Source organism: Acinonyx jubatus, chromosome B4, assembly GCF_027475565.1.
Source record: "Acinonyx jubatus isolate Ajub_Pintada_27869175 chromosome B4, VMU_Ajub_asm_v1.0, whole genome shotgun sequence".
Classification (NCBI taxonomy): Eukaryota; Metazoa; Chordata; class Mammalia; order Carnivora; family Felidae; genus Acinonyx; species Acinonyx jubatus.
In genome coordinates, this window is record NC_069387.1 from 4,108,493 (window position 1) to 4,136,269 (window position 27,777).

The 27,777-nt window shown below is 40.7% G+C and overlaps 1 long non-coding RNA gene across 1 annotated transcript in view; it reads left to right on the forward strand.

Annotated features, from left to right (window-relative positions):
- The window catches only part of LOC113603715 (uncharacterized), a 117,106-nt gene extending 96,832 nt beyond the window's left edge, over positions 1 to 20,274 (forward strand). The window contains exons 3-4 of the long non-coding RNA XR_008299871.1: positions 15,876 to 16,017; positions 17,575 to 20,274. This is a non-coding gene — a long non-coding RNA (uncharacterized LOC113603715). The remainder of the gene's footprint in view (positions 1 to 15,875; positions 16,018 to 17,574) is intronic.
- The last annotated feature ends 7,503 nt before the right edge of the window (positions 20,275 to 27,777 follow it).

Here is a 27,777-nt window from a genome sequence, read left to right on the forward strand (position 1 = left end):
ATTGGGAAGAAGACTGTGTCTGACTTTCTTGCTTAGTTTTGTAGCTCCTGCTGAAATTGAACTATAAATTTGCATCAGCACTAAGTAGATTCAGCTCCTAATTCATAAGTGCTGTTATATAATCCTTTAAGTATTTGTTACTTCAGCGTGAACCCAGACTAACTTATCAATATGTTTCTTAAAGTGGATAGGCATGGAAAAACTAGGCAAATGTTGGATGACTGAAGGTAGTAGCTCATTCAAGTAAAATAACTATTTAAAAAAATTGAAGTAGGCCTCTTGAGTGTCAAGTTGTCTCAGTAACTGATATCAAGTATAATTCCGAATAAATTCCCTTCGCTATGAATCTCTGCTAATGCTAGATGTAGCCACTGTCATCTCTTACCTGTGCCACATAAAATAGCCGCTAAATGATGTGTCTGCTCCTCAAAATTCGTCTTTGACACAGTAGACGATATGAGCTTCCCAAAAGAAAATTTTCTATTTTTCTGTGGTCTCCAATACATCGAGAATAGAATCTTTGAGGGCGCCGAGTGACTTGAACCTAGACATACTGGTTTACTCCCAGTTTCTCAGAACTTCTAGCAATTTTCTGCATTTAGGGCCTTGGTACTTTCCGTTCCTTCTATCTGGAATGTTTACGTGCCCAGATCCTCATTTTACGTCAAGTTTCAGTTCACATGTTTGCTTTTCCAAGAGGCTCCACTGGAAATAATATTGAGTCTGGAGTTAGTCCTTTGGGACACTTTGTACTAATTTCACAGCACACTGAGTCCCTTCATTGTAGTGCATCCACGTTACATGATGGCCATCCTGCTTCCTTGTCAATGTGTCTAGGCTTGTCTTCTCAGTTTGGAATAGACCATTCACAGAGGCAGAGAAGAGCTCATCTGATTTCTTCATTATTTTAAACCCAGTGACAGTCACAGGAAACAGCACATATATAGTCCTAAAGTCTAATTAAATTGTTTTTACTGAATAAATATATGATTCTTAATTGTTCAGAACTTTTGTGAAACTAACTTCCCGCTATCTTTTCAATATATTTGATGAAGACCAGGTTTTACCTTGTATGTTATCTATTGTAATTTCTGGAGCAGCAAAAAAAAATCCATTACTTTGAGTCTTTTTTCAGCTGAGTCGTGAAGAGCTGGTGAGTAATGAAATATCGTGACCATCTTATGTAGTGATTTGTTTGAAGGTGCTTAGCACACTCTCTGATATGTGGAAAATATTATGTGAATAAATGTGAAATGTATTATAGATTATTAAATATTCCTTTTTCAGCATAGTATAGAATTCTTGACCAATAATAATCACTTCAAATTATATTTGCTCAAAACAACAGCCATGGGTTTTTAGAGACCTTTATGTGATCTCATAAAGTTCTGCTCTTTTGATTAACTGTCCTGTTCAGTGTTGCTTGCTTGTCACGCCATCCAGACCTTTATTCACTATTACTTCATTTGCTATTAAAAGATGCATCTCTGTCTGGTGTATGTCACATTCAAAACAGAAATACAGCCATAGTACTCTCTTTTTCCTTCTTTGGATTACGTAAGACCGAAAACTGCCTGAGCACACCACACGCTTTTGCACATAGGTGGAAATGATGCAGGAAATCCAGTGGCTGACAATTTCTGTTGTTTCTTCCAAGTTTTATGTCTTTCTAGGCAGGGACTGAGAAGCCAGAGAGGTGCAGCCCATTGGAACTAGTTCCCAGTTACATGTGGTGGTAGCAGCCCAACGAGACCCAGGGGCTGTGATGGAGAAGGTGTCTTCCCTTAGGAATGCAAGAGCATGTTTAACATTTATAACTTGGGAGTCACTTTTTCTTTAACATACAGAATTCTTTATTGATGCACTTTGGACATAGAGAAGGCTGTTCATTTATCTTCAGTAAGTCCGTGATTTATTGAGAGGAATAAAATACTTATTAATCATTTGAGTTCAGGATATGAAATAATTTTTCAAGTTGTCCAGATGAGCCTGTCCGGTAAAATTCTATCATCAATTGTAGACGATGGTAGAAACTTGGCCTTGAATGTCAATCTGTCTTCAGACGCGGTTTTAATTTCAGCCTCTACCAGTGCATCAGTGACTTGACAGTGAGTTATGAATTCTCACTCGCTCAGCTGGACAAGTTGCTCGCAGATTTTCTGATAACATGACCGTATTCTGGAGGAATATTCTTAGATAAATGTGACTTTTTTAATGAAAATAAAAATCTCTCTTCTTCTGTACTACATGAAGATTGTGAGTGTAAAATGAGTCATGAGACATATAAAATGGTAATTGTATTCACTGTGCAATTCTCTCTTTTGAAAATCCTGCACTGCATACTGAAAATCAATTTTCATCAGTGAAGAAGAAAATCCATGTAACAAAGTAACATCATTCTACTGACAATCCCCATGGGCCAAAAGGCAAACTCCATTGTCATTTTACTTCCTAAAGCGACAGTTTAAATGGCAAGAATACATTTAAATACACAAGTTGACGTCCACAGAAAAGAAAATCAATTAATTGCATTGCCCAACACTGATGAGAACACAGGAAAATCAAATAAAATGGCAGGACTTATTTCAGAGAAGGAATTTAAGGTAAGTATCATTTCATGACTACCCATTCTACTAGAAATCAATGGCGGAAAATATTTTTTAAAAAAACAGATCAATTGATTGTGAAAAAAGTGAGGAAAACATAGGAGGGTCTGCCAATGGATGCGTCATGTAACTTCTAAGCCAACAGAATTTAAAGTTCTCTGTACACCCTGCCTAGATGTATATCTACCTCTGCAAGGCATTTAGTGTTCTTTTAAGGATAAAATTATGTATGTGCAGAATGTGGCATAGTATGTTGGGCATAGCAGGTGCTCGGGTGAGTGAGCCATTGTAGTTACTGGTAATCATAAATTATTTTCCATACTATCTGATACCAAGCTGTTCAAGTAACTACATGTAAATATATCCTTTCTGAATGTCATTTCTTTACTAAGAGACAATGTCTCTAAACCAGCCATTCTCAAGCGAGAGAGCATTTTTGTCCACACACATGACAGTGACAATATCTGGAGACGTTGTCTGTTCTCGTGCTGGGGGAGGGGGCTGTCACAGACGGTTAGCGGTAGAGGACCGGATGCCGCTGAACACCGTACGGTACACGGGACACCCCCCCCCCCCCACACACACACACAAAGAATCACCCGGCCCAGAGTGTCAGTAGTGCAAGGCCGAAGAATCTTGCTCTAAACCACGTATGTGATTCCCCGGCTTTCCTTAGCTGCTGAGAAAACAGTCATGGTGAAAACTGGTGCGTACCACTTCGGTTCTCCCTCTCCCCGTCCACGCTATGGGCAAGCTGGGCGAGAGGATGTAGCAAAGGAGAGCGGACAGAGAGAAGCAACTTGAAGAGAAGAGAAGCTAATGAATAAACAAGTCGCTTTGCCAAGAAAATTTCATTAATACTTCTCCCTCCACATTATGGTGGTGAGGGAACGGGCTGGAAGTGAACTCAGACAACTGAAAAGCAAAAATTCAGCAATGATAATAATAAGGCTCAACACAAAGATGATACCCCACTATTGGCCAGGAGGGTCTGCGGATATGGAACGCACACAGATGAACACATATAATTGGAAAATACACAAATAGAAGCCCAAACTAGACCACCAAGGTGATTGTTTTTTAACTACTCCTGCCTACATGTCTCCTGCCTACTCCTCCACTCAGGCTGCTGTCACAGAAGACCACAGACTGGGCACAGCAGAAGGCCGTGTGGCGCAGCAGTGGGGTCCAAGCAAGGTCACAGCAGCACCGTTAGTGATGATGCCCCAACAGATATTGACGTGTTCGAACAGATCTTGACGGGGTTTTGGAGTGATGGGGATCCAGAGCTGATGGCCAAGGAAGAATTCTTGAGACGTCTTTGGTGCCAAAAAACAGGTGATTTTATTAAAGCAGGAGACACGACCCGTGGGCAGGAAAAGCTGCCCTGGGGTTGTGCACAGTGACTGTTTACATACTATGGAGTTGGAGGAGGTAAAGGCCAAAGGGAGGCCTCCAGAAGGACTTTCGTTTGCTAAAGAGGACTCCTAAGAAACTGGAGGTCGAGCTATCCTCAAACTAAGGTGGTTTTTTCTGTAGCAAAGCATTAACATTAACACGGTAGGAGTTCCTGGAAGAATGTGTTGCTCTGCCTGGCTCCAGTATTTGTCAATGGGCTGCAGGTTATAAGGAAATTTAGTTTTACCTGCCACTACGCTCTGATTTGTTCCTCACATCACTGTGGAGGGGATGGTGATGCCGGGGCTCCAGGACACTGAGTCTATAGGTTTTTGGAGATTAGGCTATTGACAAGACTGCCTTTTTCTTGTCACTTATTAAGACATTTGTAAACTGGTGGAGACCCCTATCCTGCACGAGATCGCTATCAGTTAACCCTTTGTTTTCTCTCGGTTCTTCTGCAGCCAGGAGAGCCTGGGGGAAGTCACACATCTCCCACCTGAGGGGGTGGAGGTGTTGTTAGCTTGTGCTTTACGGTCAGGTTTCCTTATGCTCCCTCATCAGATATAACAACATGTACTTGGGATAAATTCCCTGGTTTTATGGATTCCAGACACCTGCCCAATTCCACTGTGGCTCCAACATAATAAAATATTGCATAGACTATTAACATGCTTGGGTGAGATAGTAAATGAAGGACATTTTTAAAATTTAAACATTGGAGATGGATTTTAAAGATTTTTTTAAGTTATGGACACACCCACATATATATATATATATATATATATATATATATATATATATATATATTTAATCTTCCCTTCATTCCGAAAGATGATTTGTGGTGGAATGAGCATCCACACAGTGGTGTTCCTTCTCCGTGCTCTGGTGGATTAGCACACAGACCTGGGCCGTGTTGTCAGAGCTGATGAGATGCTCAGAAGATACGGCAGTGATGAAAGAAATGCCGAGGGGGCAGAAACAAAAGCTGGCTAGAAGCTCTCCAGTTTTTTTCTTCTTTGGAAGGAGGTCAAAAAGTCTATCATGAATGATTAAAACTTTTAATTAAATATGTTGAAATTCTGGTTCGAAATGTAGTTTCACTCTGCATCGAACACTTTGAATTCTCCAAGAAGATAATAAATCTCAGTTGCCATAGGAATTTCACTTCCAGAAACGTGATTAGAAGTGGTTTTTGTTATCCAGCAGAGCTCATTGTATGGACTGGCTGTCAATAATGATGGGGAGATTTCCTGCTAAGGAGGAAGGAAATTAGCATTTGTTAAGTCACTAGTATGCCACCCGCTGTTATTTGTTTTTGTTTTTGTTTTTGTTTTTGGCATGATCTCCTTTACTTATTTATTATTATTTTTTTATTTTTTGCCAAAATCACAGGTGAGCATTAATACCCCCCATTGTATAAATGAAGACATTGAAACACATAGATAAAGCATTTTGTTCAAAGTCACATAGCCAGGAAGGCAGGAAGAACCAAAATCTGTGTCTCTGAAGGCTTTGAACTTTACATGCAACTAACTGGGTTGCTCTCCAATAATACGGAGAAGCACACATGACTTATTTTCTACAGTGGAACTATCAAAATTTAAACATACTATGTATTGGAGGTTGGAAAGATGCCACGCAGCAATACAATCTTTAGGAAAAAATGAAATGAATTTTTAAAATATTAAACAGATTTTTTCCAGAGGCTATAACTTTGTTGTAGACTTACTGGGAAGTAGGACATCGTGTGTAGACATGTCTGTACACAAGGGATTTGGCCTCAATCGAAGGGAGTTCCAAGAGAAAGGAATCCTGGGAATGCAGTCTCTGGTTCCTTGGTCCAGGGGTGTTTGCAGTTTCTTTTCCTTACAGCCCATCCCTGACATCATCCTCGTCAGAAATGGAAGAGCGCCTTGCCAAATTCAGAACGTACTTGAACTTTATGATTTCATACATGAGAAGTAAATGCCAATCTTTAGAAGTCAGTTTGTAAACTATAAAATAAAGGAACATGACTTCCTTTTTCCAAGAAAAGTGCCTCCCAGCGCCTTCTTGGACATCACATTTCCTCCACAAAACCAGACTCCAATGAGCTAAGTGCAAGTCAATTAGAAACACATGTATCAAATGGTCCCTGGATCTAACAGTCACAAAGGAAACACTCCAAAGCTCTCCTAATAAATACCCAATCTGGGGAGTTAGGTACACATCACACAGGGTTGAAAAAGAACAAGTTGGGGCTCCATGGTGACTCAGTCAGTTGAGCACTGAACTCTTCATTTCACTCAGGTGATTCCAGGGTCGTGGGATCAAGCCCACATCCAGCTCTGTGCTGAGTCTGGAGCCTGCTTGAGATTCTCTCTCTTTCTCTTTCTCTCTCTCTCTCTCTCTGTCCATCTTTAAGATAATAGTTTAAAAGTAAACTAAAAAGTTAACACCCTTATGGGAGTAAAAGTTGCGTTCACCAATCTAATGTTCAGTACTTGTGCTACAGATTTTTCTTAAAAACAAGTCTAAATATAACTTAAAATAAAACATAAAACATTCCCTTGTGACAGTTCTTCCAAGCAGCAAAGCCACCCCAGAATGGGAAAAAACAAAACAATGTGAACATGGCAGGGGCGGGGGAGGGGGAGGGTGCGGTGGGAAATCCTACCTTTCATGTAGGCACTTGTGTTGAGGCTTATCTGAGAGGTGAAGCGTGCTGGGTTCATTTTATGTTAAAAGTGATGATTAAGATTTTATGTGTGTCTTTAAGAAACTGAAAAAAATTTTTTTTGCCCTTGATAAATAAGATATAACACTGTACAAATACAGTAAGAATCTTATAACGCTGCTGTGCTTAAACATCAACACTTTATCAGTGCATCAACACGTATCCCAAGGAATTTGCACACTTGACTGATTTCCATGTTATTGGGAACTGACTGTAGTTCTTTTCGTTTGTATTTGAGAACCCGTGTAGTTCCAAAAGATTTATCCTGGAATCTGTATTTTCAGAGAATTTGCAGTGACAATAGCTGTCACTGTCTTGCTTTTATTTTTATGCATAATTTTATCCATGATCAATAGATCCGAAAGCTATCCTAGGTCCCATTTCTCACTGCATAGGAGTCAGCACACCCAAACGTATGATAGCATCTTTGACAAACCCTGGGTTTGCCCACCTCAGGAGGCATCATCTCAGAAGGATGCAGCCAGCCTGGTGTCTTGCCAGCTGTCACAGATGGGTAGGGTCCTGTGGCAGGTTTGAGGTGTTTGGGCACAAAGGATCGAAACCTTGAGTATGTGCAGGATTTGGAATCTATTTCAGCTCTCATAAAAGCACCAATTTCCCTTTTATTTCTTAAGGGATAAAAATGGTTCTGGAGCTGAACATAAATAAAGGCATTGGAAGATTGTTTTTCTAATTAGTGTTGTTTCCTTCTAAATGCAGGCACTAATGTTTTCTTTTGATTGGAACAGGACCTTTCCTGAAGTGGAAGGGAGGGAAATTTGAGAGCCACGGTTCCCACACGTTTTTGTGCACCCAGACTTTGTCAACATGGGATTGTATTACTGTGACATTTCAGGAGGAAAAAACAGGCTGCTCTGAATTATGTGCCTCACTTGTATTCTATTTCTGAACGATGTACTATAACAATATTCCTGTTCACAGGGAACCAGTGATTTACCCTCTGGTGGATTCTACCCTTACAGCTGCTTGGCAATAAATACAGTCAGAGCAGAAAGAGAGTATAATTAAAAATTAACTGTACCCAATTGGCTCCACGATGCTTTCATTTTTGCATGCTTGTTTGATGAGGTATTCTTCAAGTCTTTTTAATTGCAATATAAAATTAGGTCTCTGGTGATCAAAAGCTCTAAATAAAAGGGAGGGGTGTCGTCCACTTTGGTTGCCCTCAAATCTTCCTTCCTGGATTTCTACTTCTCAAACTTACTGTGCGTTTCATAACTCCTGGGGGACATTGGACTAACAAAAAGCTGGTGCTACCATGACCAGATCAAGAATCTAGGCACTCAGGGGCATCTGAGTGGCTCAGACGGTTAAGTGTCCGACTTCGGCTCAGGTCATGATCTCACAGTCCATGAGTTCGAGCCTCGTGTCAGTCTCTGTGCTGACAGCTCAGAGCCTGGAGCTGCTTCAAGATTCTGTGTCTCCCTCCCTGTGCCCCTCCCCCCACTCGCACTCTTGTTTATTTATTCAAATAAATAAGAATTTAAAAAAAGAATCCCGGAGCTCCAATTTTTGTACTAATCCTTAAATTGCTGTGGAAGCTTTCTGACAAGGTTAGATAGCTTTCAGAGAAGTGCTTTAACAATTAAAAGAAGAGGGCGAGTCGGGGGAGGGAGAGGGAGTGGAGAGAAAGGGAAGCATACAAAATAGAGAAGCAATTGAGTTACTTATATCAATTTCTAAAATAATGGCCATAAATGTATTCAGTTTCACTCACCAAGGTTGATGAGTTTTAAAGGAGAAACCAATTCTGAGTGCCCTGCTATTACACCATTCCATGAAGGACCAGCCATCGACTCTGTGACAAGTTGATTGCACTGGACTCTTCATAATGAAGAGAGAAACTTTAGTTTATAATATTGATAGAAATTTTCCTTCACTCGCCACAACACTCAAGAATCAACATTCATAGACCTTCAAAATGTCTTGTTAATCACTACCAACAAACACCTCATTTTATAACAGAGGAAGGTGGCAGGGGGCTCACACCCATAGCATTGGCTCCTGTTGTCAGGTGCCTTGTTGTCTAAAACAGCTGATAGAATGGTGGACGGCATGTGGAAGGCTCAGAGCCAGAAGGCAAACTCCTCTGAGTTTGTGTTTCAGTCCCAAAGAATTCTGTTTGACTCTCAAGTTCACAGCCACTGTATTCTGCAGTCAACACAGTAGTAAGACCTGGGAAGCATGGGGTCGAGTAAGAGCAGCCCCTCACACAGTTACATTAACAGATCTCTAGGAAGAGTTTTGCTTCCCAGACCCGTAGCCTTGGGCCTTAGATGCTCCGAAGGCTAATAATGACCAAAAGAACAACGCTTCGCCAGAGAGTGCAGCCACAGCCCATCAGAGCGTGAAACGGGACAGCCCGCGTGGCAAGGCTGGACTCCTCATAATGTTGAAACCCAGATGGAGGTGGATTTGTACACGGTGTTTTTTGTCAGTGTAAATACAGACACATGTATGTAAATATAAAGACATGCAAATTATATGTATATATGTATATATGTATTAAATATGCCTTGGAAGAAAAAGTGAAATGCATCCATATCAAGTCATTTGATTAACTAAATTTTAAGAATACAGTTGGTCCCTGAACAACATGGGTTTGAACTGCACGGGACCACTTACAATGCAGATTTTTTTTTTAATAAACACAGTACGGTACTGCAAATATACTTTCTCTTCCTTATGACTTTCTTACTAACATTTTCTTTTCTCTAGCTTACTTTATTGTAAAGAGTACAGTATAATGCATATGACATACAAAATATGTGTCAGTCGGCTATGTTATTGGTGAGGCTTCTGGGTCAACAGTAGGCTATTAGAAGTTAAGTTTCTCCAGAGTCAAAAGTTACATGTGGATTTTCAACCGTGTGAGGGGTGGGCACCCCGCAACCCCTGTGTTGTTGAAGGGTCAGCTGCAAAAACACAGTACTTGCTGTATAAGATCTGTGTCTCCAGTAGGGTCTACCATTTCTTAATAGTCTGGTTCTGGACAACTCACTCAATCACTTTTGACTTGATTTCCTTGACTGCAAAATGGGAGAATGGTAGTAAATATCTTAGAACTGTTAAAAAGATTAAATGATGTAATTTATATAAAGTCATCGTTCATGTGAAGTGCTTAGCACCCCTTTCCGAGGAAGTACTCAGTAAAAATGGTCTGTTATGCTCATATATTTATAAAGATATATTTATGTACACATATGCATATACACATCAAACAGATGATAGCTATAGATAAAGTGACCATATATCATGTATTTTTTAAATATTTTATTTCTAGGAAAATCACAGTGGAATTATAAACCTTCCTCAATACGTTTCAATTTACAATTTACAATTTAAGAATGACAAGCATGAAAATAACAAATTGTTCTATCGTATATGTAATTCATTCTCCAAACAGTATCAAGAGGAACAACCAAATATATTTGCGTTTATGAAATTGAAACTTTAAACTTTTGATATATGCTTAACTATTTTACATTCCCCATGTTATCCGCAGAATGATTTTTCATTCCGCTCTGTAGATTCTTGTTAAGTATTAGTAACGACATTAAAATTACCATTCCTGAACGGTTCCTAAGGTTATACATTTTGTCAGCCTTCAGCTTTGAACCACATTTTTCTCATTGTTTTAGAATTTATAGGGCAGAATTTGCTACGAACATATCTAAGGCCATTTTTCTTAATGCTTATATGGCTTTTTAAAAAGTTTAGGTTGAAATTGGTACAGATTTTGTTTGAGTAAATCACTCCCCTTGAATGTCATGACTGGGATGACAATTCTCTCAGCCCAACCTTCTAACCCACAGACTGCTTTCATGTGGGAATTGTAAGCCTATAATTAATCCTGAAGCAAACTGAAATACCCGTGTTCATTTCATGGAATGTTTTTTAGCTGTGTAATTCCTCCCACACTGGTGCTCAATCTGTGCATTTTCCAAATATGGTTGCCAAAGAGAAACACTTATGAAAATAAGCTTCAAATAGACAAGGGAACAGGAAAGTAAGTGAATTTAAAAGTTTGATGAGAACCAAAATAAGCTTAACGGGGTTAAGAATTCTTTGCCAATTTTTGGCTAATTGCAGTTAATCAAGCTGGCTGTTATTAAGACTGAGAAGGGGGAATTTCCTCTCTTACAGATCCTTTAGGCCACACAAAGACTGAATTTTTTTTCAAGAGCTATGGGCTATTAAAACTAAAAGGAAGCTTTAATATTAAATAGCCCAAAACACTGATTGGATAAGTACAAATACTAAAACTTGGACATGTGAGTGATTTTCCTAACTAACACATCCCCTGCATGTTATCAGTAGAACCAGGACTAAATTCAGACTGAGTTTTCCATCTGGGGTCCACGTGACACAACTCATGTGTCAATGGTTTGGTCGTACCCATCCATACCAGGCATGGATCTACTGTCTGTCCTGGTTTAGCCATAGCATACTCTTTATGAAACTGATTAAGTTTTATACACTATCTTATAATTTACTTTTACTAAATTATCTTCAGAAGGTGGAGGTAGGGAGAGAAAGCCTTCCTTATTCATGGTAGAATTCCAGCTAATAAATGCAGAAGGAATGATGGTGGTAGTCGCATGGCCCCTTAGCAACCACAGTAGTAATAATTGATCCGGGCAAGAGTAATCAATGAATGCTGAAACCACTGGGTGAAATTGGTTGGGAACAGGATAATCAAAGAGCCTCAAGTTGTCTCCCCAGAGATTGCTTATTCATGGCACCAGGAACTGGTAACTGTACTGGAGAACACTTGCAGACAGCACCACAGCCCAGAGCCTGAAGCTAACCTCCCACGCACAAATGGGACAGTGGGGTGTCTCGGGTGAGACGGGCTGAGTGCACACACTTCAGGGAACATCACTGCCAGCAAAGAAACGGCCCCTGAGTCTAGTCAGAAAGAAGCAATCGGAGATCCACTAGTCTGTGGACAATTTGCAAATACGCCCCGAAAGATGTGAGTGTCAGGAAAGGCAGAGATGGAGGGGTTGTCCCAGGAAAAGACTAGAGAGACATGGTGGCTTTAATGAAACAGGTGATACCTGACTGCATGTTGACTGGAACAAAATGCCGGGGAAGAACTTCAATAGGGCAACTAACGAAATACAAATGTAATCCTTTATCACATACTAGTACTGTGTCATGACCAGTTTTCTGAATTTGATAACCGCACCGTAAGGCTTTGTTCTTGGGGGGTCGATGAGGCAGTGTTCAGGGTTGAAGGGCCGTGATGTCAGCAACTCATGCTTCAGTGATTTGGCGATACTGATCGTAAGAATGAGACCGTACGTCAACTTGGCTGGGCCTCGATGCCCAGTTATCTGGCAGACGTTGTTTTGCGTGTTTCTTTGAGGGTGTTTTTGGATGAGATTTTCGTTTAAACTGGTGGACTTGGAGTAAAGCAGCATCAGCTGTCCTAAATTCTCTAGCAGACTGCCTTCGGACTGCAAACTGGAGCTTTTTCCTGGGTCTCCAGCCTGCTGCCCCAGCAGATTTGGGGCTCACCAAGACTCCACAATCACGTGAGCCTTAAATTCCTTAAAATAAATACTCTTTTTAAATAAATATACACCTCCTGTTGGTTCTGTTTCTCTGAAGAGCTCTGATGAACATGGCTATCTAAGTCACTGGAGTCAGTGCCAAATCTATGTATCATGACTAAATTTAAAAATGCCCAAAAACTACCAAAAGAAAGAAGAGAAAGATGGGGAAATGATAAAAAAAAAAAAAAGGAAGTAAAGTTCAAGTATTTTTATAATACCATTTGACTGTTTTGAATCTTGCCAATATGCTGTTCAAATTAGCCCTAACCTTCCCAAGATGGTCCGGTTTTCAATTCATATAAAAAACACACGTCCTAACTTCTTCAAAGAGAGCCATCTTGATCTCAAATAGAGCAGATGATTTTTTTCTTCAGCACTCTTTTCATCAGGCGATATTCTGGATGTTCCTGTCAAAAACGGGCACGAGTCCTGCTTTAATGAAAAGCCCAGTAGAGTGGAAGACAGGAAGTTTGAATGCACAAGACTTAGAATAAGAATTGGGCGAGCAATACATTGGGCAGAGTAAGGAACATGGATAAGATTGTGCAAAAAGAAAGAGCTTTATGTGCTCCAAATAATAATAACAGAAATAGTACATTATGTTTGCAACTATGGGACTCAGGTGATTTGGGAGAACTTGGTTCCACTTCTAAAAAAGGCTCGGTCCCAGCTACGATGCCAGCTTGTCATTAGCTACTTTGACTATTGTGGTTATCTCCTGAGTGCAGTGGGAAGCCACGGAAAAGGTTTGGGACAGGCCCGTGGAATGGCGATCTGCTTCCAGACAAAGAGTGACACCCTGAGACATAGAAACGCAAGGGTGTTGCACAGGGAGCACACAGAAAGGAAGGCTACATGGAATGGGGTTGGGTGAGACGCAGGCGAGTGATGAGAGGAAACAGATTTTAGAGATGACCAAAGAGAGCTCCAGTGGAAGGGTTAGCAAGGGGGATATTCACAGGGGAAAGCTAACCAGGCTCTGAAAGAAAGGTGCACAAGGGGTCAAGGTTTTGAGTCATTGCATGTCAGAAGAGATCTTGATTTTCTTCTCAGTCTTCACATCTCATGAGCATAAACTTCCAGGATGAAAATGATTTTCTTTCCCAATGTGAAGGGCATATTCCATTGTATTCTTGGCCACCATTTTTTTTGAGGCATGAGAGGAATCCGTTATTTCCCTTCTATTGTGCACTGACTTGTATGTTGTATGTTGATATGAACATGTTTTGAATTGTGTGTTTCTGCAGGAAAACATATTTTTCTTTCTATAATCTCTTAGAGTCTTTTCAGCCCTAGTGTTTTCAGATTTCACAAAGACACGCCTCTGTTTAAACCATCGCGTTCATTTTGCTGGGGGCTGTGTATGGTTTTAATGGGGCGGTTTTTAATTTTTCCGTTCAGCGATTTTTCTCGTGTGTTTTCTTAATGCATTTGTGTACATCTCTATGCCCACACACATACACACAGAGGCACAGATAAGCAGGATTCTGGATGTAACTGCTTAATACTCCTATTTTATTACATACATCTGTTTTAAAAATAGTTCTCCTCTTCTTTTATTTTTATACTAATTCAGAGAAATCGTCCTGACTTTGTCAGCCCACCCTTGTATTGAACTGTCAATTTCTTTCCCTGGTTCCCAGGTCCTGTGGCATCTTTCACATGTCTTGACTTTCCCTTATTCTTACTATCTTGTTTTTATTTACTGGGTGCGACATCGCCTCTTAATCTTTGGGGCCCATTAACTCATTATAGATTCTTTTCCTCCTATGGTTCTCATGCTGCCCTGAATCCTCCCTTGACTTTTTTCCAACTTCACTTCCAGCTCTGCGTGCCCCTGCCTGGCACCCTCCACTAACGGGACCGCGGTCTCTCCCGGCACCATTTTTCTGCACTTACAGCTACAGAGGCTGAGCACAGAGCCTGCACTGCAAAGTCACATCTTTCCGTCCTTCTTCCAAGTTCATTTTTCGAGCTTCAACTCTCCCCGTTTCTCTCTGCTTCTGGATGCTTCCCGGCATCTTTAGATATATGCATTTTTAATTGATCCATTTAGCGATTGTTCCCATGATCACTTCATGCCTCCTCCTTCAACCAGAAGCCTGATATGGTTTTCGAAACAGATTATACTAATTCTTTGATTTTCTAGTAGTCTTCATTCAATAAACTGCATGAAAAAGTAAAGCTAAAAATGCTACAGTGATCGGTGCTGTAACATCTTTGAAAGGATGCGGACTAAGAAGGCAAGATGGGTTCTTACTGAATTCAGTCTTGCCCAGCGTCATTCACCAGACAATAAATTGAGGCTAAATTAAGTACCATTTAAAAGGATAAACTGTTATTGAACATCAGGGAGAGGATTGAGCGAGTCACAGGTAAAATTGATCCTTCCCCTAAAGATGGAAATGGTTTTCGCATTTTGTACTTTGTGTCATGCTAGTAAGGAATGAGTGGCAGTCTACTGTGTGGTGAATATTGATACTGAGGTTTGTCACATGCAGAAGTCACTGTTTGATGTTCACCTAGACAGGTTAGGAAGCCTTTTCCAGAATTGATTTTGCTCCCATAGTTCATCCTTCTGTTCAGTGTTCCTGTGGAAACGCTACATATGTCTGCTCCATTCTCTTTTATGACCAGCTTTCCATTCTGTAGCTGTGAACTATTACAAATTGGTATTTACTTGTCTTTTGAGAATTTATAGGGAATGTATAATCCACCAATAAAAGAAAATGGGCCACTTTTATGATTTCTTATTTCAGTCTGCATATTTAGTCCTAGTATTGAATTTCAGACAATATTTTAAGGCTTGATCGTGTTGATTTTTTTTCCTTTATCAAAACAAAGAAAAATAAGCCTATTTTCTGTAATTAAAAAATAAAGCCAGTTTATTCTAGGCTAATCAGAGACAAAATTACCCAAACTGCTATGACTGAAATCTGGATTTCTTTTCTAACAAAATACTTCAGATTAATGGCCATTGTATTTTAATTTCATATTATATTGTGAAGTAAATACCATAGATTCCTTAAAAGCTATTGGACTTGTGCGTTGCTAGCAATACACCTATCATTTCTGACTTCAACATCTTAACCACAGCATTCCTCGCCGCAGTCCTAGATTCATGTGTCTAAAACATTATATTCATTTGCTAATCATCTGTAGATTCTTTCATGGGTAGGGTCTCACCAAGTATTTGACTCACTTAAAATTGCTGTTTTTTTTTTAAGTGATTTCCTTCCTTCTTAATTTCACTTTTGTTTTTAATATTACTTGTGTTTCAGATGTGTTTTTAATTTCTAGATCCAATCTTACATATTAGAAACATCTCGTTTACTTGCTTTCAATTTTTTTAAAAGTTTTACTCTCTTGAATCGCTTTTACTTTCTTCTGTTATTTTTAAAATCCTAAGATTTTAGATCCCAAGATCATCTGAGTGTCCATAACAAGTTAGGCTGTGTCATGTATGTGATGACACACGGGTCACATCAGGCCTCCGATCTGTTTTCTAGGCCATGCAGCCTTACGATGTGAATTTTGAGAATAATGTCTAAGGAAAATGTTTTGCAGGCTATCCAGAAATAAGGAGCCTTTGGAATGTGAAGGACACCACATCACGTATTCCATCAAGAAGGCAAGTAAGACTGGTTCTCGAGTGACAAGGCATCGCTGAGCAAAGAAATCGACAGTTAGGAGCCTGGCCTGCACACAGGTGGGTCTTGAGCTGGCAGTAGCGTGTAATCTTGGAAGGATGGCAATATGATTTTTTCTCAAGAAAGCAATTTTTTACTTTTTGTCTGTTTAGCCAGAGTTTTAATTCAAGTATTCATTTACCTGTATGAAAGGAAGGACTGTAAAGCAGAATACAAACTAAGAAAATACAGAAATGTGTACTTGAAACTCTAGGAAATGCTCTAGCAATAGGATGTCTCCATGACTTAAAAGATACAGACAAATCAATTAACCTCTGGAGCTCTATGTAGCACGAAAAGGAAGTAGAGAAAAAGCGGCAGTTATCAAGATGGGTTGGTAACTCCAGAGAAAGTCATGGCCACGTCAAAACTAACAGTCATTGGCCAGTGCTGACTTGTAGCCTCCCTGGCCAAACACAGTCTGGGTCAATCCTTGCTCTCAGAAGTGCCTCTCACCCCTGCTCAAGGAGAGGACTGCCCTTTTGCCACCAGCGTCTGCAGAAGGGTATGTAATTGGTTTGACTTATGTGTTGTCCACATGCTGATTGATAATGGCCACTGAAATGACCTCTGAAGCTTCAATTCTGTGATTCTAAAAATAACAGAATAAAATAGAAAGTGATCCAAGGAAGCAGAACTTTTAAAAAACTGGATACCAGAAAGTAAAAGAGATATTTCCAGTTGGTTACATGGGCTCTAGAAATTAAAAACACATCTGAATCTTTCTCTCGACCACCCGTGGTTGGACAGGGGGGCATCTTTCATGATGCAGCATGGTACTCATGGCTGGAGATATTTTCCATCCACAGCAACAATATCTCAGGCAGGAGTACGTATAAAATATAGAAAGTGATATTCCAAGCAGTGCTAATTAGTGGCTTACAAGGAGCTACTATTTGTCCGTCATCTCTTAAGGGTATGTGGGTCATGAGGAGCTATATGAAAGCAAAGTTAGGTCTCTGCAGTTGAAGTCCAAATTCTATACATATCTCCATGCTTGTAGTCCAACTTGAGTTTCAGGAGAAGGGGGCCTAAATTTACTGTTTTGCTGTGTTTGCACCCAAAATCCGGACAAGTATGTGTATGCCTTGGACAGTGTTGTTACTCCTTTTCCTGCATAGGACATAGGTGATAAGGAAACACAACTTCATCTCAGTTCGGGGGTGGTCTCTGAATAGACTAAGAAACCAGAGCAGCCCCATCAACTCTGCCAAGACTGCATCCAAATCCAGGTTTACATCAGGCCATACCGGCAACCCACTGGTACATCCCAGTGGTCCAGGGATGGACATGACACTCACATTGGCCTAAAGTGTCGGAAACAAAAGACTTTCATTCCATGGTTAGGAGAAACATTTTCTCTCTTTCACTGAATGATGTATGAACTCTTTAGACTAGAAGAGTTCTTTCCACTTTTTTGGTACCTGATTTCAGATTGCTGACATAATTAAAGTTTCAGCCTGTTTGTTTTCATTAGCTGTCGCACATTCTGGATCTAATTGTTTCTCACAGTCACATTCAACTTTAATGCATTTTTGGTACGAATACTCCATAAATGATTGTGTGTATTTCTGCAGAGTCAGCACTCTGCCAAAGTGAGACTGCTTCCCTCCATTCTGACACCAATTGTAAGTTCTGGATCCCCCCAAGACAACAGTCAGGATTGATAATTTGCTAGAACTCACACTGAAAGCTGTTATACTGAGAGTTGTGGTTTGTCATAGCAAAGGGAAAGAGATTAAAATCAGCCAGCAGAAGAGTGGTCTGGGAGCAGTGACCAGGATACTCCCAGGCCTAGAGCTTCCCGCCATCCTGTCCCATGGAACTGTGGGCAGGGCTGGCTTCTCCCGGCAATGACATGTGACAATACACATGGAGTTTTGCCAACCAGGGAAGCTTTCTGAACCTTGGTGTTCAGAAAGAACCTTGGTGTTCAAGCTTGAACTTGAGCCGATACCACATGGCTCATAGCCCCCATGAAAAATTACACTTAGGCTATCAGTGTGGCCAAGGCCCCAGGTAAACAGAGATAGTTCTATCAGACAGGACATTCCAGGGGCTTAGAGATGACCTTCTAGGAGCCCAGGGCAAAGGCCCACCCTCTCTGGGTATGGTTGGTTCTTTACTACACAACTCCCCTTTGCCCGCCTTTAGTGGTGTTGAGTCTCTGGCTTTCTTATAGAAAAATGACCACATTTGTCTTAGGATCTACAGTTAGTATAAATTTTATATGAAAGATACAGCGATGGTATCATTCTGCATATGCCTAATGCTTGGAGGATCCACTGTTGGGTAGGGATTAATTTAAAGAAACAAGCGATTCATCCTATAAAGCCATAATTTTTCGTATTTTGTACTAATTTGATAATTCCTTTTCCCCTTTGATCTACTGCTGTTTGGACCTTATTAAGAAGTTTTGCAGAACTGTTTATTCTAGCTCTGTGAAGAATGCTAGTGTTTATTTTGTTAGGGATTGCTACATGAATGTGTAGTTTACTGTGGGTAGTGTGGACATTTTAACAATGTTTATTCTTACAATCCATGAGCGTGGAATGTTTTTCCATTTCTTTGTGTCTTCTCTAATTTCTTTCATAAGTTCTCTATAGTTTTCAGCATACAGATCTTTTACATCTTTGTTTAGGTTGATTCCTAGGTATTTTATGGGTTTTGGTGCGATTGTAAATGGGATCAATTCCTTGGTTTCTCTTCCTGCTGCTTCATTATTGGGGTATAGAAGTGCGACAGATTTCTGCATGTTGATCTTATGTCCTGCAATTTTGCTGAATTCATGTATCAGTTCTAGCAGCTTTTTGCTGGTCTTTAGGGCTTTCTCACAGAGTATCATGTTGTCTGCGAAGAGTGCAAGTTTGGCTTCTTCCTTGCCAATTTGTATGCACCAGAAAAGACCCCAAATAGCCAAAGTAATGTTGAAAAAGAAAACCAAAGCTGGAGGCATCACGATTCTGGACTTCAGTCTGTATCACATGTATCACAAAGCTGTAATCATCAAGACACTATGGTACTGGCACACAAACAGATGCATTGAAACAGATGTTCAATGGAACAGAGTAGAGAACCCAGAAATGGGCCCACAAATGTATGGCCAACTCATCTTCGACAAAGGAAAAAAGAATATCCGATGGGAAGAAGACAGTCTCTTCAGCAAATGGTGCTGGGAACACTGAACAGTGACATGCAGAAGAATGAATCTGGACCACTTTCTTACACCATACACAAAAATAAGTTCAAAATGGATGAAAGACCTAAATGCAAGATAGGAAATCATCAAAATCCTAGAGGAGAAAACAGGCAGCGACCACTTTGACTTCAGCCACAGCAACTTCTTACTAGATACATCTCCAGAGGCAAAGGAAACAAAAGCAAAATTGAACTATTGAGACCTCATCGTGGTAAAAACCTTCTGCACAGTGAAGGAAACAAACAACAAAAACCAATGAAATGGGAGAAGATCTTTGCAAATGATATATTGGATAAAGGATCAGTATCCAAAATCTATAAAGAACTTATCAAGCTCAACACCCAAAAAACAAATCACCCCAGTGAAACAATGGGCAGAAGGCATGAATAGAAGACACTTTTCCAAAGAAAACATCCAGATGGCAAACAGACACACGAAAAGATTATTCATCTTCAGTGAAATACAAATCAAAACCACAATGAGATACCATCTCACACCTGTCAGAGTGGCTAAAATTAACAACTCAGGAAACAACAGATGTTGGCAAGGATGTGGAGAAAGGGGAACCCTGTTACACTGTTGTTGAAAATGCAAACTTGTGCAGCCACTCTGGAAAACAGTATGGAGTTTCCTCAAAAGAGTAAAAATAAGAGCTGCCCTGTGACCCAGCAATTGTGCTACCACGAATTTACCCAGAGGATACAGGAGCGCTGATTTGAAGGAATACATGCACCCCGATGTTCATAGCAGCACTTTCAACAATAGCCAAATTATGGAAAGAGCCCAAATGTCCACTGACTGACGAATGGATAAAGAAGATGTGGCATATATATACAATGAAATACTACTCAGAGATCAAAAAGAATGAAATCTTGCCTTTCGCACCAACATGGATGGGACTAGAATGCATTATGCTAAGCAAAATAAGTCGGTCAGAGAAAGCAAATACCATATGATTTCACTGGTATGTTGAATTTAAGAAACAAAACAGATGAACATAGGGAAAGGGAATGAAAAATAAAATAGGATAAAAAGAGAGGGAAGCAAACCGTAAGAGACTCGTAAATACAGAGAACAAACTGAGGATTGTTGGAGGGAGGTGGGGGGGATGGGCTAAATGGGGGACAGGCATTAAGAAGGGCACTTGTTGGTTGGGATGAGTACTGGGTGTTGTGTATAAGTGATACATCACTAAATTCTACTCCTGAAACCAGTACTATATGTTAACTAACTTGAATTTAAATAATTTTTTTTTTTTTAGAAAAAAGGTGCCATTTAGGGCCATTTAGTCCAATTTGCAGTGCCATTTAGCACAGAAGTCAGCTGATGGTTAGCTAAATCTGGTTCTTGGTGAGGCCAGTTATTTTCCCTTGGTGTTTCCATTGGTACTAACAATGTTATCGGTACTACTACAGCCTGAGGTGACTTTGGCTTAACTTCCTGGCACACGTGACCACCAGTATCAGTAATCACAATCTCCCCAACAATACCAGGATTGCACATAGAGCATCCCATTGGTCGAGTCCCACTGAGTCACCAACAGTTGTCAGAGCTCATCGCCATCATGTGACCAAAACGTCTCCCTCAGTGATGTCACCAGTTTTGGGGTTTTGGGGGTTTTTTGGCTTCTGTTTGACCTTTCTGGTTTCCAGAGCAGTGGTGATCTTGGCAACATGAAGCTTCACTCCTGCAGGGATCTGATACAATTGAGCAAGACAATGTCAGCTCTTTCTCTGAGCCTCTCATAAAGCATCAATACATTAGATTTGCCTCATTGCATAACCCATTTATTTATGCTTTTACCCTCAGCTACTGGTCTTCCTTTTCTCTGTTTGTCTTTTATTTTTACCCAAACGTGTCCATTTTTGGAAGGGACATCCGGTTTGGCTACTGTGCTTGTCAAAGTGCTAGTCTACCAAGTGCCCCTGCCTTGGTCCATTCCCATTCACATAGGGTCGGGTGTGTAGGAATGGAACGGGTGGCCTGTCCCAATCACCAGACAGCACAGCCGCATTCCTATCAAACCCAATTTTGCCCAAAGGGGTCAAGTCGCAATCCACCCCACCAGGCCCTGGCACAAAAGTCTAAAGATAAAGTTAGCAGTGTGCACATGCGTGTGAAATATGCTGTGTATTTGTATGCACGTGTGTGTGTGTGTGTGTGTGTCCTGTGTGTGCATGGCCTGTGTAACGCGTGCTGTGTGTGTATGTGTACAAGCGCGTGGTGTGGCCATGCATAGTTGTGTGATGTGTGCCTGTGTATACACGTGCAAATGCCTGTATACACAACATGGACACGTTATATGTGCATATGTGCTGTGTGTGCATGGACACGGGGTGGGGGGGACTGCAGGCAGTGGTCACTTTGACGTTTTGATCCAGAAATAATTCTTGCGTGCTTAAAATAAAGTAATAATATTCTTCACATAAAGTTTTGTATCCTGATTTTTATTTTCACTTAGTCTATATAATGAGATTTTTCTAAATTATCAAATAGTGTTATTATGGAAAACATAATTATCAGTTACTACATAATTACATGATATGAGTAAAGTATTCCTTTTTATGCTGTTTTTCTGTTATTGGAGGTCTGGATTGTTTCCAGTCTGGCTCTACTATGAAACCCCCGTGTGGAACGTCACTTTACAGATACACATTCCATTCAGGAAGCATCATTTATTTACTCTATTGACGTTAAATATGTGTTTCTAGGAGCTTTCCCTGCTCACTCACCATCTGTGTGCTCTCATCCTAATTTTCCATCACGTCCGAAGGGCCTTAACCTTGAAATTCCCTACAGCAACTGTCCTCAGCGCCTCATCCCCAGCACTGGCTTGCGGGAGCCATTTTTGCTAATTCTCATCACAAATTTTTATACACTAAGTCTTCTCTATCCTATCTGTTTGTAAGTTGAACGAGGGCCGGGCTACTCTCGAGCGTCCTTCCCTGTCACTTAGAGTTTCGGGAATAGTGCTGTGCTCGGAGTAAACGTCTGACGGACCCCAGTGCCCCAGCAGCACCTCCTCCGTGGAGAGAGCGCTTCCCGGCTCGCACCTGCCAGCCCAGCAGGCCCCCACCCGACGCACCCCACGGTGCTAGTTGAGTCCTTCGGGGAGAGTTGACGTTGCAGTTGTACATCATGAGGTTGAACTTCCACATGCACCTGGCAGTGATCATCTTTGTGGTCCACCTTTCATTCCTTTCCGCGGAACGTTTGGATCCGTGTATTAACCCACAGTTTCCAAACCATGTTCCTTGGGGGGAAATAAAAGATGGCTTACTTCTGTTTCGTTATTAGAAAAAAAACTTTCCTCTGAGTTGATTAACTTCTGCTCACGGGTTATAAATCTTACACCAAGTTCCCCAGGAAATTTAAATAAACACCATATACACTAAGCTTAAATAGTACATACCTTTAATAATATAAATGCATAGGGGCGCCTGGGTGGCACAGTCGGTTAAGCGTCCGACTTCAGCTCAGGTCACGATCTTGCGGTCCGTGAGTTCGAGCCCCGCGTCAGGCTCTGGGCTGATGGCTCAGAGCCTGGAGCCTGCTTCCGATTCTGTGTCTCCTTCTCTCTCTGCCCCTCCCCACTTCATGCTCTGTCTCTCTCTGTCTCAAAAATAAATAAACGTTGAAAAAAAATTTTTTTTAATAAAATAAAAAAAAATAATATAAATGCATAATAGCTAATGTGCTTGTATCCATAATACAAGTACTCTGTCAAGTACTCTGCCCCTTGAGAACACGGTATTGCAGGGGCGCCTGGGTGGCTCAGTCAGTTAGGTGTCCGACTCTTGATCTCAGCTCAGGTCATGATCTCACAGTCCATGAGTTCGAGCGCCACGTCGGGCTCTGTGCTGACAGCGTGGAGCGTGCTTGGGATAGTCTCCCTCTCTCTCTGCCCCTCCCCTGCTCTCTCTCTCTCAAAATAAATAAATACTTTCTTTATTTTAAATATTTGTTCTTTAAGAACATGGTAGTTTAAGCCCATATATTGTTCTTACGTTTTCCTACACTGTTTCAGACAACTTTGCTTCTTCTCTTTCCTTGCCAGTCCTGCCCTCTGCCTCCAGCTTGATCTGTGTTTCTCTCAGTGAATTATAGGAATAATATCATTTACTACCCGTGGGAGTACTAACCATATTTTTAGGTAATAACTTTTTGTTGTTGTTTAAAAGCAGTGCTTTTACAAGGCTGGATAGAAAAAGGTCAGCAAAAGGTTAAATCAGAGACATCTTCTTTTTCCCTCTTCTTACAAGAACACCTGTCCATGAGCACTAATTTGTAGGAGGAAACCAAGATAGAAATAAAAGGGATAACTCCAGTCAACCACCCCCCACCCCACCACCCCGTGCACGTTCTCTCTAACCATGCAAACTCATGAGGTTTATGTGCACATTTTAGCTCCCTCGAATCAGGATGGCTTCCCACCCAAGGGTCGAAACCTCTTTTGTCATTGTTGTTAAATCACACCCCTTGCTTTGGTATGCCTCTTCTAATTATCATTAACTCTCTCATCCCAAGTATGAAAATTTCATTTAATACACAACACACAAAGAAAACAAACGCAATTCAGAGACAGCTAGAAGCACCGGGACAGAGACGAGTAAGTGCATCGTCGATGACAGACCTACTAAGTGTTTTCAATCAAATCTTCTCCTTTTACCACAGATACCTTTATTTACACAGCGTCTTAATTTATTACTTCAATTTATTTGCTGGCCTATTTTATTTGTAGGCTTAGTCTAATTCTAACACTGTCGAGAATAATTCAAAGAGAATCGGGTAAGTCTGCTTAGAAGAGAGAACCTACGTTAATCTTTTCTGACATTAATAGAATTAGACCTTATTAATTCTGACATGATTTATTTCATATTGTGTAAATACTAAGTGCAAGCATCATGTTCTCATTGAAACAAGTGTTTTACATGCTTCGTATGCTGCGATTTAAAACATGAGTTGAAAGCAAGCCTTGAAAACAATTTGAAATTACTTAAATCTTGTCAAACTTAGATTATTACTGCCAAATGGGGACAGGCTACATGCTGAACAAACAACGCTCACGGAAGTGATCCAGGCAGGAGGTGGGGGCAGAAATGGAGGTGAGTCCTTCTTATGAAGACACAAAGCAGGTGCCGACCAGGTTTGCTGGGCTCTCTGGGGTCGTCGAAGCAGGTAGTCAAAGAAAAGTCTTCTCAATATGCCTGCATGTGTTCAAGGTGTCTTTATTTTCTTCATTTTACATCAGGAGAACTGAAACAGACCAGTTCATATCTGGGCCTCGTTCAGTTGCTCTGTTTGTCCTTCAGGAAGGCATGTTGGTGTCTTGGTTGGGGCCGCGGCCTCTGGGTGTGCTCGGGAGGGTGGGCAGGGCCACGGGGGCGGTGGAGGCACCACCTGCCTCCTGGGCTCTGCCTCACTCAATGGTGCCCTTTGTTCCGTCATAGTTCCTCTTAATGAAGAAGGAACTGTGCTTCCCATGGTTTGCCCAGATTCCTTATTGCCCGAGCAAGCTTCCAACAAAACGACCAGGCGCACAGTGATGTCTCATTCCTGTCCTGCTTGCTGTCCAACAGCAAAGACGGACTTGTCCTTCTCTTTCCATCGACTTGGGCCAATGCCATCAGCTGATTAGCCAGTTGAGTTGGCCCAAACGGCTGCTGGCAGTCCTTTGGAAATTTTTAAAGCACGAGAATGGGAGGGTTACATCTTTAGAGGACGTGGTGCATCTACATCTAAGTTGCAGATGTGTGGAAATAGGCCTGAACTACTTTACGAGCACCATAAGATTAAAAGGAAATCTTAATACTGGCCTCCTTCAATGTTAAGTGATCTATGTTGTGAATAATCCTTTTAAGAGTGGAAATGGATACTAAGTCTTTGTTCTTTTGAAATGAGAGCAGAGCTACCATTTCTCTTAAGCCTCAATTATTTATTTGCCAGAAACATATGGGGAGAATTATTAGACTAAGATTTCATGTTTCTAGAAGAGTTTACTTAGTAGCTGTCAATTGGGGTGTGAATCACACAGCTTAATATAGTGCATGAATGACTGAAAACAAGTGAAGGGGTTTGCTGCTTTTGTATAGATATTTTTTTAAGTTTATTTTTTTTTTAGAGAGATGCAAAGACAGCGTGAATGGAGGAGGGGCAGAGAGAGAGAGAGAGAAAATCCCAAGCAGGCACCACACTGTCAGCACAGAGCTCGACAAGGGGCTTGACCTCACACAACATTGAGATCATGACCTGAGCCGAAACCAAGAGTTGGATGCTTAACCAACTGAGCCACCCAGGCACCCATGCTTTTGTGTCTTTCATATACTATCCATGGTTATATTCAATTATATGTTGAATTATATATATATATATATATATATATATATATATATATATATGTTGAATTAACATACCTTGTCCAAAGTTCTCAAAGCATAGGCCAAATCAGAGTTTACTTCTATACATCATGTAGGGCTTCTATATAAAGCACTTATGTATTTAAGATTGTCTTTAAAAAGTTTGTCTTTGAAATGGCCGTTCCAGGTATCAGTGGCAATTCCCATCTTCCTCAGTTTGGTGGCAGCAATGATGTTATAATGATGTAGAAACAGCACCAATGACCAAAGATTTCAGTCCTTAGAAACGTGATACCCCAAATGGTAGATTTTACAAAAGGGAGAGCCAGTTCACTGGAAAACCAGTATCGTTGAACTGGAAGACACTGTAGGGCTCATACAAGCCTGACACGGAGCTGAATGCTGGCCAGGCCAGTGACTTGCCAAAGGTCACACGGCTGGACCTAGAACCCAGACCTCATCTTGAAGTCAGTACTGCTCTACCACAGTGTATTTCCCCAGTGAGCTGTATCTGCAAACTACCCTTGGATATTTTAGGACTACTGAGTTGAGTAACACTATGGGGTTAGTATATATGTCTCAAAGCTATTTTATTTGTTGACGTGTTTACGAGCATGTATCTTTCTGAAATCCATTTCTTAGCGCTACATAGTGTCTTCTGGCGTTTTTTCCTTCTTTTTTTCAAGTTTATTTATTTTTGAGAGAGAGAGAGAGAGAGCAGAGGAGGGGCAGAGAGAGAGAGGGAGAGGGAGAATCCCAGAAGGCTCCACACTGTCAGAGTGGAGCCCAACACAGACTCAAACCCACGAACTGTGAGATCATGAGCCGAAACCAAGAGTCAGACACTTAACCGACTGAGCACCCCTGGGGTTTTTTCCTTCTGTTTCCATAGCACTTCTTCCCTTTACAGCATAATTTCTAACAGCTCTTGGTTTCTACCACATTTTAAAAAACAACAGATGAAAATGAAGGTGTTCTCTTGTTACAAAATTTTAAATGACGCTTTGAGGGACTGGGGTGTATTATGAAGCCTCCATCACTCTTCAAGATGTTGGTTTCTGTAGGGTGAGCTCAGTTTATTTCCTTTTAACTTAACGCTACAGGTCTTAGGAGAGACATATGCTTTCTTTTCTCTTGGGTGGATGCTTAGGAATTGAACGGCTTTGTCATATGCTAGGTTTATGTTTAACTTCTAAGGAACTGCCAAACATTTCTCAAGGCAGATGTACCATTTTACGTGCCCGCCAGCAGCAGAGAGCTCCCGCTGCCCACATCCTCATCGACATGTGGTATGATCACTCTTTAACTTAGCCATTATAGTGGGCATGTAGGGGCCTCTTATTGTGGTCTTAACTTGTATTTCCATAATGATGAAATATGCTTAACATTGTTTCATGTGTTAATTAGCCATCCTTATACAATCTTTGGTGAAGGGTCTTTTCAAATCTTTGCCTTTTTTTTGTAATTATTTTGTCTTCTGGTCTAATTATTTTGTCTTCTGGTAAGAGTTCTTTATATTTTCCAGATACAGATTTTCTCTTGGACATACATTTTTCACACATATTTTCTTCTAGTGTGTGGCTTACCTTTTCATTTTAAGTGTCATCTGAGGAGCAAAAGTTTTTGTTTCTGATAGGCACACTTTCTTGATGTGTTTTCCTTCATAATCTTTGCTTTTTATTTATAATTGAGAAATATTTGCCAAATTAAAAGTCGCTAATTCTCCCCTATGTTTTCTTTTAGAATCTTTATGCGTTTAACTCTTACGTTTAGATCTACAAATGTTCATAGTAGCTTTACTTGTGATAGTCAGAACTGTAAACCACCCAAATGTCCATCAGCAGATTAACGCATAAATACATTGCATATCCATACAATGGCATCCTGTTCAGAAATGAAAATCACTGATGCACCCAACAAAGTCGATGAATGTCAAAATAATTATGCTGAGTGAAAAAAAGTGATCCCGAGAAAGAGTACAGGCTGTGTAACTCCATTTCTATAAACACAGAAAGTGCACGCTAACGTACAGTGGCAGAAAGCAGATTGGTGGCTCTCTGAAGAGGGGTGAGAGAGGGGAGCAGGGAAGGGGGTGTCTGAGGCACCACAGACGGGCACAAAGAAATCTGGCGGGAGCCAGATGTGCTCATTATCTTGATTATGAGAATGATTTCACACTTAAAATATGTGCAGTTAATGGAATATCAGTTACACTTCAATAAAGC